The following is a 13,200-nucleotide window of genomic DNA, read 5'->3' as shown; positions in this document are numbered from 1 at the left end:
CAAAAAGTTACACAGAAGAATGTGATAAATTTACAAGTTTAAAGCCAAACAACTATAAACCTTTAATTGCTTTGTATTTTCTAATCAGTAAAATATGTGCATAGCTACTAGTGTCATTTGCGTTATAGGTATGTACCATCATATAAAATGAAAAAAAAAAAATATCAAAACGGGAACTTTGCTTACGACTTTACCAATATATTACTCATCAGTAAATACTGAATGGCACATAACTCTAAATATACACATACTTATAATTAAAAAAAGTAAATACTTGCATATATGTTTGTATACATATGTATACAAAGATATACATACATGCAAATGTATGTAAGTCAGTTTCATCGATTTAAAAAATTATTTAAATATAAAAATTTTCGCAAAGGGAAACAGTGTATATAACACTATTTTGTTGAATAGGGTTCCTCCTTTTTTGAGAGTTTTAAAAAAGATAAGTATACAGAATCACTCTCTTATTTGTGCTCTTAAAACATAAACAAGCTGAATAACCTCTATATTAAAATTGAAACAATATTCACTTCAGTCAATAATCGAAGTTCGTGCGGTCAAGATGGCTTCAAATGAATTGTATATTGTAAATTTTAAAATCCAGTTAAATTTTCGATATATTCGTATACATACATATGTATGTATAACATATAAGAACGAATGTACATACATAGATACCCATGTATATAGTTTATGAGTTAACTACTAGGATTGGCTTGTTAATGAATTAATTTTAACTTAATTATTATTATTAAGCGGTTTAAGAATAATTTTTAAATTACGCATAACTACATTTGTCCTTATTATCAAAATATTTATTTTTGTTGTAAAGGTGATCTCTTTTAAGTAATCATAACATTATGTTGGTATCACTTTATGAGTTATTTTTAACTTAATCATGAGTTAAACAAATATAAAAATTGTAAATGGTTATAAAGGTACGTATGTATGTAAATTAACTTAATTATTTTTTATTTGTGAATTTCTTAAAATTACTTAATCTCTAAAATTCTTTAGTAACTGAAAATGTAATTTATACAAAAATGTATGCAAAAAGAGTGCCAAATAAAACAATTAAACAAATAATTTGCAATACAAAAGTTTTGAAATTCATCATGTCTATTCCTTTAATGAAAAATTAGTTTATTCCAAGAAGCTATTTTTCAAATTTGTATCCTGCTGCCAATATTTGGTGAGCTAAATCAAAGCTCCTTTTTTGAAGTTTTCATAATTTTATCCATATTTCTTACAAAGAAAATATACCTATTGGTACTTTGGCATCCCATAAAAGGTCTTCGAAAAGCGCTTCAACGTCATATCAATCAAGTTTTGTGCAATTAAGCAATTTTTTTAATTTTTCGGAAAGATTATTGTATTTTAAACTTTTTACATTCCATCAAGTTAGTATGAATATATTAAGATATGAAACGTTGAAATCAGCTAAAAACTGATAAAAATAATTTTTTTTCGTAAAAACAAAAATTTATCAAATCTGTCATTGATAAAGTAAATTATCAATTTGAATAATAAAGCTTATATTTGTGTTGCATCTTACTTTGATATTTTACTTTAGCAAAGAAAGATTTGGTAAATTTTTGTTTTTAGGAAAAAATTCTATTTTTTCAATTTTTATCTGATTTCAACGTTCCATATCTTATTTTATTTATAAAAGCATGAGCTAAAATAAAAAAATATTTAAAAATATCTTTTCAAATAAAGTGTGGGTCAAAAATTTAAAAAAATATATTTAGATCTAAATATTTTTCACATTTCCGTAAAAAATATAAAAGTGTGTGTAATTTTTAAAAAGTACAAACAAGACTCTTTGAAACAGTTAAAAAATATTAAATCGGTTAAGAAAATTTTGAGATATAATTTTCCGACAATTAATGCAGAATCAAATCATGCTCATACAGATCCTGCTAAATAAAAAATAAATTCTGAATGATCTTGAATTGTAAAAAAAATTGAAAAAAATATATTTAGATCTAAATATTTTTCACATTTCCGTAAAAAATATAAAAGTGTGTTTACTTTTTAAAAAGTACAAACGAGACTCTTTGAAACAGTTAAAAAATCTTAAATCGGTTAAGAAAATTTTGAGATATTGAATTCTCTAAGAATTTGTTTTTGGAATGTTAAGGGCCTTAGTCAACATAAGAATGAAGTAGAACAATTCCTGCTACTTCAGGAAATTGACGTACAACTCGTCCCTGAAACACACATTACCCTAAAGAATTTTTTCAGAATTAATGGATACTACACTTACGATACAAAACATCCAAGTGGCACAGCCTGCGGTGGAACCGTCATTTTAGTGAGAAAAAATATTAGACATTTCCCAATGTCAGAATACAAAAAAGACCATAAACGCAAACGGCCCTAAATAACCAAAAATTCAAATTCGATTTTATTTGTGATTCTAATGTATTGCATCAAAACAATGTATTGCCTCAAACACCGAAAATTGGACTCCTCCGACCGTAATTATCAATTTTATTGACAGAAAACGAAAGGTTATCTACAAAAACATTTAAATATTAAGGGTTAAGGTAAAAAGTCCAATTTATCCTTTTTTATTCCTTTTCATAACAAATGATAGATTTCACTATTAAACAATTTGTTTATTTACTACAAATAAATCGCGCTGATAGAAACAGACTTTTCATTTTAAATAGTTTTTTGCTTCTCCTGTAAAATTTTAAAAATGTTAGATAAGGGCGTTTGCGTTTTAGGTGACGATATACACTATTAATCGTTACATGAAACGCAAACGGCCCTAACTAACCAAAAATTCAAAATCGATTTTAGTCGATTCTAATGTATTGCATCAAACAAATGTCCACATAAAAAATTGGACACCTCCGAGCAAAATTAGCGAAATTTATTGACAGAAAACAAAAGGCCCTATCTACAAAAGCATTTAAATACTAGCTACGTGTACCCACGTTGCCCGGGTTTCTTCGAAAAGTGAAGAGAATATTTTTCTATCTGTAATGACTTTTTTTGAAATATATATCAAAATTTAGCTTATAACGATAAAATAGTTATTATATTTTTCTGCATTTTATAATCCTTAAAGTGAGTTTCTGGACCAAAAAGTCCCTTAAAAATTTAGAAATTAAAAATGAGCTTAAATTAGGAAATTTTGACTAATTTGTAGAAATATTTAAGAAACTTTTTTTGAGAAATTATACTGAAATCAGCATTTTCAATCACTAGTAGGGAACTATGTACACTTTCAAATTATTTGTTTTATTTTTTCCACGTGCAGTAGATTTTAACAACTGTTCAGTTTAACAGTGTAACCTAACACCGTACTTTGAATTGTAGTGCCCCTGGTGTAAAGAGGCAAAAGTCTTCGGGGGCATTTTATTAATTTCAAAAATACGTACCAATAACAGTGCAAAATTTCAAGCTTTTTTTTTACTGTTCGAAAAAGTACATGCAATTGACACGCTTATGAGAAATTCTGCACCATCATTAAAAATTTGCTCTCATTGATTTCAAATTCCTTTAAAAAGGAACAAAATTAAGTTTTTTTCTGTCTTAGGAAAATATGAAGAATCCTTGAATCTTGACAGAGAAAACAAACCTACTTTTAATTTGACAAACAATTTTGAGTTGTTCATTAAAGAGTAAAACCACCGTTTTTTCGTAATTGTTTCTCAAAAATACATCCATTTATAAAAAAGTATGTTTAAAAATATTATTTTTATTCATTAGCTTTTATGCATCCACACTAAAGTTTTGGATGGATTTAGACACCACTTATTAAATCCGAAGAAATAAAGGTGAAATATAGTTAGATATTCAAAAAGGTTACCCAAATAATTTTACTTATTAAAATATCCACATCTTCCTCTAATTGATTAAAAAAATACACTGTCTGTTGCCAAATTTCTGGAAAATTGGTTCATGTTTTTTTTAATATTTAGCCTAGAAATTTGTGTTATAGCTCTTTTTTTTTAAGTGAACATAAAAATGTGCCTAACATCCAATCAATATCATATAGTCATTTTGATGATTCTAGCTCTAATAGTTTCCCAGATATACGAATTTTTGTACTTAATTCATATGGGAGGTGCCAATCCTCCCTAATGATAGTTAATAATGATTATTAAAATATACAACACTGTCTGTTGACAAATTTCTTGAAAATTGGTTCATGTTTTTTTTTAATATTTAGCCTAGAAATTTGGTGTTATAGCTGTTATTCTAAAAGTGAACATAAAAATGTGCCTAGCATCCAATCAATATCATATAGAGTCTAACAGTTTCCCAGATATAATAATTTTTGTACTTAATTCATATGGGAGGTGCCAATCCTCCCTAATGATAGTCCGCTCATTTGTGTCCCAAATGTTCACATGGATGTTAAAGTTCTTCGTACAAAATTTGAAGATAGTTTCATAGAAAAACGAATTTTTGTATTTAATTCATATGGGAGGAGCCGCCCCACAGTGAGATATTTGGCACTTTTAGAACGACAAAAATAAAAAATAAACGCTTTCCAATTGACTTGACTGTTATTATAGTTAACAATAAACATTCCATATATGTGCTCAAAGTTGCTCCTTTTTTGTAAAAAGCGCGGAATTTATATTTTATTTTAAATTTTAATAAGAGTATACATTTTTGTTAATGTTCTATTCAAATATTTGCGAATATTTTTACAATTTGAAAAAAAAAAAAAAATTCTAAAAGTTACTACCATAATATTCAAACGTTGAAAATGTGTTTAAATACTAAAATGGGTTTTATTAAATTTTTGCAGAGACTGTGCAACAGATATTGAAAATTTGCATTTTCTTATAAATAAATCGTAATCTCTATAAAATTGTCTTTATAAAAATATATAAAAGTTCAAAATCGATAGCAAAAGTTTTGAGATATGTACCTATATGCGACCAAAAATTAAATTTTTATCAATGTGTAATTGTAAAAAATGGGCGTGGCAGCAGTCTTATCGTGATAATTTTTATATGGAATGTTTGGCCAATTGTGTGCTAACTGTAAAAGTTGTTGTAGTTTCTAAGATATGCGACTTTTAATACCTATAATATATGTGGGCGTGGCACCTCGCCTACTTGAATTTCCAAAACAAAAGGTAGCCTATAGTTCCTTCCAGATATCATTATAACAGATTTCATGAAAAAGTTGGCGTAAAAAGAGGCGTGGCGTGGCATCCGATCCAGATCTTATATAGTATATAGTTCCTCCTGAGGTCATACCTATCGGTATACCAAATTTTATGTAAATTGGTTCTGTAGTTTTCTGTACGTCTTGATTGAAAATTTTGTATAACAATTATATAGAAAAAAGTGAGCATAAAAAGAATCGTGACGTCCAATCACGATTTTATATAGCCTATTGTTCCACTTTAGAATAAAACTATTAGTGTTCAAAATTTCATGTAAATCGGTTCAGTAGTTTAGCCGTGAAAGCGTAACAAACGGACAGTCTCATTCATATAATTATAGGATAGGATAAGATATATGTATGTAGGTAAGGATACTTTTATAAAAAGTGGACGTAAAAGGGGGCGTGGCATCGGATCAAGATCTTATATATAGCCTATAGTCCTTTCCGAGCTTATTCCTATCCGTATGCAAAATTTCAGGTTGATCGGTTTAGTAGTTTTTGCAAAATTGGTGTAATAATAGTTTTACAAAAAGTGGGCGTAAAGAGGGTCGTGTCATCCGAACATGATCTCATATAGCCTATTGTTCCTTTAGGGGTTAGACCTATTAGCGGTCCAAATTTCATGCAAATCGGTTGAGTAGTTTTGCCGTGAAAGCGTAAAAAACAAACAGTCGGTTTTATATATATATATATATATAGGATTAAAGGTAAAAAGTCCAATTTATTCATTTTTATATACGCCATTGTCAACTATAATAACAAATAATAAATAGGTTTTATTGTTAAACAATTTCTTTATTTATTACAAATAAATCGCGTCGGTAGAAACAAATGAATTGTTTTTTGTTTCTCCTGTAAATTTTTAGAAATGTTACAATAATATTCCCGACTAATTGACTTTGTAATCAAAAATATAAAACGATCATTTATTTCAGTGATCCCTTCACTGGACCTCTCGTCAGACCACTCACCTACAGTTTTAACGTTATTAAAAACCCCAAAAAAATTTGGAAAACTATCATTCTGAACAGAAAAAAATGCACAATTTTTTTTCTTAACAATTGTTTGCTTAAATTTAATTTCGATTTTTATAAATATTTTTATTTGGGTTTATTACGAATTTGTTTGATGTTCACACAGAAGGAAAATATTTTCTAACAAACACTTTATTGAAATAAATTTAATTTTCAGTAAATATTTTTACAGATTCAATAAATGTTTTTGTTTGAGTTTTATTTTTATGTCAGCATGCAACAATAAAACCAGTTTTGGAATGTACTAAAATGTATTGATATAATTCTTATTTGGTCTATAACATTTACCCCTTTATTCACAAACAACATTTTTATTTTATAAAGAGTTTATAAAATAAAATTTGCACACAAAATCTAATTTATAAACTGTTTATAGAATAACTACCTTATTCACAAACAACATTTTTATTTTATAAAGGGTTTATAAAACAAAATTTCCATACAAAATCTAATTTATAAACCGTTTATAAAATAAAAATTTTGTTTGTGAATAAGGGGGTTAATGTATAAGTGTTTCAGTTTTCACAGTACAAAATAATAGTTTCTAGAATTAGAAAGATTTTCATAAAAGTGTTGTAAGTATATATGTAATTTTTAACAAATTTTAGTTTTAAATTTTTTAGAAAAATTTTAGTTAAAATTTAGTATATATTTTTTAAAAAAAATTTTTAAAAATTCAATAAAAAATTTTGTTTATTATTATTGCCAAATACAAAAAATAATTTAACTGTTTCAGATAACATATTTGCTTGAATCTCAATACAAATACTAATAACTTGTGTTATTGTTTCGGTAAAATAATTGTTTGGAAATGTTGCGAATATTTATTAATGTTTTTCGTAAATAGTATATTATTTTATTAAGAAAAATCCCGAAATTTTTCAATTTCATAAATAAAATATAAAAAAGAATGAAACGGTTGTCAAAAGTACCTAAGTCTACTGTCATCCGGTACCTAACTCTAAGAATGTATTAGTAGAATTCTCAAACCAACATACATACATAGTTGCAAAAAATCGTATTGAAAAATATTAAAAAAAAATTATTACATTTCAATTTATACTTTGAAAGGTTTCTTAAGATATTTTGCACATATTTTATCTATAAACATTCTATTTTTTTTTAATCTTTAATATTGAAAAAATAAATTATTTATTTGAAATATCTTTTTCGTTTTTTTACAACATTGTTTTTTTTTAGTTTTTATTTCAACCAACAAAAATTCAATTAAAAAAAAGTATTTTTTTTTTTTTCGTTTGTAAAAAATATATTATTTTCGGGCTATAAAATGTGTTTAAATTGTGCAAAAAATTATAAAATATAATGTTAAGGGATAAAAAAATATTTCAAAGTACTATTATCTTCAAATTTTCGCGAAAAAGTTTTGAAGTTTTGAGAGAGAATTTTTACATATGTGTTGGATTTACACAGCACTCGTCTGTGAGAAGAGCGTTATTGTTGTAAAAAAATGACAACGTTTCACTTCTTGTTTATTCTTTGGTTATAGGTCCTATTTTAGTAAAATTTTGAATTTCATTTTTTTCTGTATCGTTTTCCTAACAAGAAGACGAACTGGTTAAACAAAAATGTATGTAAGCTCAAACTTGCCACAAAACATTTCATTGAAAAATGACCATGAAATACAATCCGCCGTCGATATATTTACGGATATCTTACAATATGCTGTCAAAGAACACTCAGATGTCAATGGCAAAAATCGCGATCTCCGAACATAAAGGTTTAACTTAATCAGTGCCAAAGAAGACTTCATATCGCCTTAAAAAATAATAACGAATCTAATCTGAGAAATTATCTCAAAAACTTAGACCCTACTAAGAAAACATAATAAGTCTCTGGAAAGCTGTTAAAAATATGCAATGCCCTATTGCATATGAGTCACGCTTAAAAATTACATATATGAAAGATCTTTTCAAATCAGATCTAAAGATATGATCTGTTTACGTCGAAATATTTGCAGGAATTCCCCAAAGGAGTATTATTCTATATATTTTATATACTGCAGATATACCAACGAGCGCACTGACACACACATTTACATTTGCGGATGATACCGCTTTTGTAAGCATACATGATTCTGAACAACTGCAGTCTCACATCGGCGAATTAGAAAAGTGGCTGGACAAATGGAAAATAAAAGTCAACAAAATGTACTCGCGTTGAATTTACTTTAAGACGAGAAAATTGTCCTCCGTATAATATAAAAATTCATCAACAAAGTCATGTGAGATATCTTCATCGCCGTTTAACATGGACTCCTCACATTGAAGCCAAGGTTTATTAATAAAATTAAAGTCCGCTCAATTGTACTGGCTAATTGGACCACGGTCTGCTCTAGACTTGGAGTACAAAGTGCTTTTGTACAAAACAGTTATAAAACCGATATGGTTATTTGGCATTCAACTGTGGGGAACATCCTCCTCATCTAATGTTGAAAAATTACAAAGAAAGCATTCAGCACTGTTAAGGTACACACAGGTGCCCCGTGGCAATAGTAATATTCATAGGGATCTCAATGTCCCCATAATACGCGAGGAGATCGAACTCTCTTTTTAACCTTGCCAGGGAGTTGCTGTCATTTGAAGGTCAAAGACGACTGAGAAGAACGGAAACCCTGGATTTTGCCAGATAATTAAATTATGGAGAACTTTTGTTGAAATTGCAGCGGCAATAACAACCTTAGTTATAGTTTAGGCAGTGTTGCCAGAAAATGTATTTCAAAATATGCTAAAACTTAAAAAACTAAGTGCTAAAATGTTCTACAGAAGAAAAAAAGTGCTAACATTTTTTAATATAACAAAACAATATAAATGATTGTTATACCCTACACCACTATAGTGGGAAGGGTATTATGCGTTTGTGCTGATGTTTGTAACGCATTAAAATATTAGTTCTATACCCACCTTAAACGATTTAACGATGTCCGACCGTCCGTGTGTCCATGTAAACGTTGTTATCAAAGTACAGGTCGCAGTTTTTAAGACGAATTAAGGACGAAGCCTATTGAAAATGGTTAAAATCGGTTCATTATTTCACCTAGCCCCCATACAACTGAACCCCCCGAAAAGGGCTTTTGAGCTCATAATTATGTATAATATAAATGAATTATGTATAAAATCGATGAAAGTTTACACAACTAAGTTTTATACAAGCCTTAATGACCTTGTCGAATTTCGAAATGATCGGATTTCATTTGACCCTAGCCCCCACACTAAGCCCCCTTCAGAAACTGACTTGAATATCCGCAATTCATTTATTAGCACTGTTATTGCAATGAAATTTAGCACAGACAAAAATTATATATATTATATAAATACAAATCTATCCAGCCCATTTTATCGGGATCGGTCCACATTTGCTCCTATCCCAGGTCACTTAACAGCATGCATTTCGAATCAATTCTTTTCGAATTTGTATTATACGATTTCGAATTTTATTTTTAATTATAGCCATTGAAATAAAAAGCCTTTCAACTTCGGCATTAGAAAAAATGACAATAAAAAATACACAATTCATTAAATGCATTTTCACCGATAAAATTTTCAAGATTATATACATACTTGAATTTAAAAAGACATTGTATCAGTTTTTTCATCAAAATGTTGTTTTGTAATAGCCAACCACTGATTTCCATTAATATTTTTATCAGTTAAACTATACTCAATTTTTAATAGAAAACACAGAAATATTTTTTAGTTTTTTTTTTATCAAGCAAGTTATGCTAAAAAGCATTTAGCATAATTTTAAAAAACTTCAATGCATTTTCACGATGCAAAATGCTAAATCTAGCGCTGAAAGTGCTAAAATGGCAACACTGAGTTTAGGTTAAGATTTTAATACTTATTGTAAATTTCTACATAAGAATGATTCAGTAAAGAATAAATAAACTGAAAAAAAATAATAATAATATGAAAATGGGAATGGGAAAATGATCTACTCATCTAGATAATATAAAAGGCATTATATAGCGTAATGGGTGTTTTTGAGTGTCACAGTTTTATTAAAATAATTTTAGTAAAAATATCGTATAAAAGTCAAAAAAAAAGTTAAAAAAACGTTTTTTTCAATACCTTTCGATTTTTAGGGTATATTGAAGATTCTAAAAATGGTACTATAATCTACTCTACTAGACCTACAAACTTCACTAGGTCTCGCGATGAGTGTATTGATTTTTTGTAATTTTGTCATACCGTGTTATTTTCTATATATATGCAATATTATCGCGATTTATTGAAAATTTTGTAGCATTGTTGTAATAAACAATCCTCTCTAAAAGATAATCTAATACCCCATTTACACTACAGCGAAATCTAGTACTTATGAGATTTCGAACAAATCCAGTTGATTTTTACTAGATTTACCATACAAAATAAAATCTACTTTATTAGTAGATTTCGCAAAATCTGCTCAAAATCTAGTAAACATAGAAATGCAACTATGTTTTTTGCAAATATTACAAAAAATACGACGCTGCAGAAGAAAAAATTATATTTGAAACAAAACACACTAAAAATGAAAATAATGTAATTTTTCGGACTTCGGCCGGGCGCAAGGTTTTTATCCTGGGGGATACATTATACACTGGCTTCGCTAAGAATATAATCTCCCTGTATGAAGAGTGTTCAGCCTTATGCCGGATATTTAGGAAATCTTTACTAAGCAGAGCCAGTGTTGGTCATATTATTGAGTGGTAAATCTTTGCGTCCGGCCGTAGGCCGGCTATTTGGGAAATACTTATTTAGCGAAGCCGTTGTTGGACATACCATAGAGTAGAAAGTCCTTGCGCCCGGCCGCAGGCCGGCTATTAAGGAAATCTTTATTAAGCGAATAAACTGAAATGTATTAAACTTTGAAGACCCACTCGAAAGTATGAGCGACCCACCTTTTTTATAGATGTCACTAAAACCGACTTTGTTATTTTTAAATGGTAACTTATTTAATTTTAAATAAGTTCCATTCACTTCCGAATAACTTCCAAAAAAAGAGCATGAAAATTTCTTCTTGAGAATGTCTTCAGAAGTAAAGAATTCGGAATCAAATAAAAAGGACAACCCTCCTATGACAAGCCTGCCCAGCAAAAAAAGAACATCCAAAGAAGCGAAAAATAAATAGAATTTACTTCATGGAAGTACTGAAAAATAACTGCAGAAGTGATGGTTTTAACACAGGCTTGTCATAGGAAAGATTTCCTTTTTATTTGATTCCAAATTCACTACTTCTGAAATCATTCTCAAGAAGTAATTTTTATGTTCTTTTTTGGTAGTTATTTGGATGGGAAATTGTATTATATAATGCAACTAATTTGACTTAAATAATATTAACATTAATAAGGGAAATGGACACATTTTATATAAAATCCCAAAAATTTTTTAAACATAACTTCCACAGAAGGTAAAAAAATAACTTAGTGCTACTTTAGAAGTGGTGATAAATGTTCTTCTTTTGGAAGTACTTCGTTTTATTTTTGCTGGGGATATCTATAAAAAAAATTTTTAACTCAAGAATAACATTTTTTCAATATTTGGTTCTTAATTTTCTCCTTTCTTTCAAAATGGACCTTATTGTTGTTTTTTTTTTCTCATTTCCTTTAAAAGAAATTTGTGTCTGACATACTATCGAACAGTACTAACCATATAGTAGCATATAGTCGAAAGGGATTGTCAAAGACCTAAGTCCGATGTCAAAAACCTAACTGGTGAGAATGTATTAGTAGAAGCACAAAAATAAACACAGTTGTTCATAAGGTACTAAAAAATAAATGTATTTTTGACACGTTATTTTTTGTATGTTATTACTGGCATTTTATATACTAGTAAATGAAAATATTAGTTAATTAATTTTTTTGAGAAGATATCTCATCTTAAAACATATTATAAAAACGTCTTTTTGTTATTTTTTCTGCACTAATGGAAAAAGAAAAAAGTATGTGAAATGCTTTTTTCATTTTCAATACGAAAATTTACAACTTTTCTTTTTTCAGTTCTAATTAAAATGAAATGTCAAAGTATTAAAAATATTTTTTTTTTTGTAAAATATAAATTATTTTCGGGGTTTTAAATAATAAATATTAAGTTTAAGTGATAAGAAAAACTATTAAGTGCTAATACCCTCGCAATTTCGCGAAGAAAATTATTAAATATTAAGTTTAAGTGATAAGAAAAACTAGTAAGTGCTAATATCCTCGCAATTTCGCGAAGAAAATTTTAAGTTTTGTGAGTGCGTTTAGTTCTCTCAAGTGTGTTTTATTCTCTCAACAACCCCTTCAGTTTCGCCTATACCCCACTACTATATGGTACTAACCTTGGCGCAAATTTCTTCCAAATCGATTTTTTGAGTTGAATTTAGCGCGATAGGGCCATGTTAACTGGTGGCACCACGGCTCTGAAGGGGAATTCGATTTTTTTTTTTAATTTTGGTACTAAACTCTTTTTGGATTTTAGCAGCTAATAATTGGAAAATGTATGCAATTATTGTTCCAATAAGATATAAAACACAAAAATCGGTTAAAAATTTTAAAAGTTATTACAAATTCCTCCGATCATTTAGTGTTACAAACCACAATAATGAGAAACAAATTTTGAGAAATATAAGATAGCGTAACCGTATTTGGAACTCCAGTTCCAAACTTTTAGCAAATTTGTTAATCAAATTTTAAAAAATCTCCAAAATTGTAAAGAAATTAGATCGATATCTCTCACATGTTAGCGTTACCTGATTTGAATTTAGACTGTTAGGCATTTTATATAAAACTTATAAAGATTATATAATTTAAGATTATAGAAAACCTATATTTGAAGTTTTAGTGAAATCGAATAATGTTAACCCATAGACGGCGAAGGTCAAACTCAAGCTATGCAATATTGGGAAATCCTCTTGAAACCATAGTGAAATATTATTTTGATTTAAACCGATTTAAATGAAACTTAGGATAAATATATTTATGATGACAACGAAAAAATTGAAATTAACCTTTAAACGTAAATATATTTTTATC

At 28.2% G+C, this 13,200-nt stretch overlaps 1 long non-coding RNA gene across 1 annotated transcript in view; it reads left to right on the top strand.

Moving 5' to 3' along the window:
• The first annotated feature begins 556 nt into the window (after positions 1–556).
• The window catches only part of LOC119601174, a 53,553-nt gene continuing 40,909 nt past the window's right edge, over positions 557–13,200 (top strand). Inside the window, exon 1 of the long non-coding RNA XR_005231187.1 lies at positions 557–947. This is a non-coding gene — a long non-coding RNA (uncharacterized LOC119601174). The remainder of the gene's footprint in view (positions 948–13,200) is intronic.

The sequence above is a fragment of the Lucilia sericata genome, unplaced genomic scaffold (assembly GCF_015586225.1).
Source record: "Lucilia sericata isolate MDLA Ls3-8-SP2 unplaced genomic scaffold, ASM1558622v1 Contig000146F_arrow, whole genome shotgun sequence".
NCBI lineage: Eukaryota > Metazoa > Arthropoda > Insecta > Diptera > Calliphoridae > Lucilia > Lucilia sericata.
The sequence above is the reverse complement of the archived record's forward strand: the minus strand, read 5'-3'. Positions and strand labels throughout refer to the sequence as shown.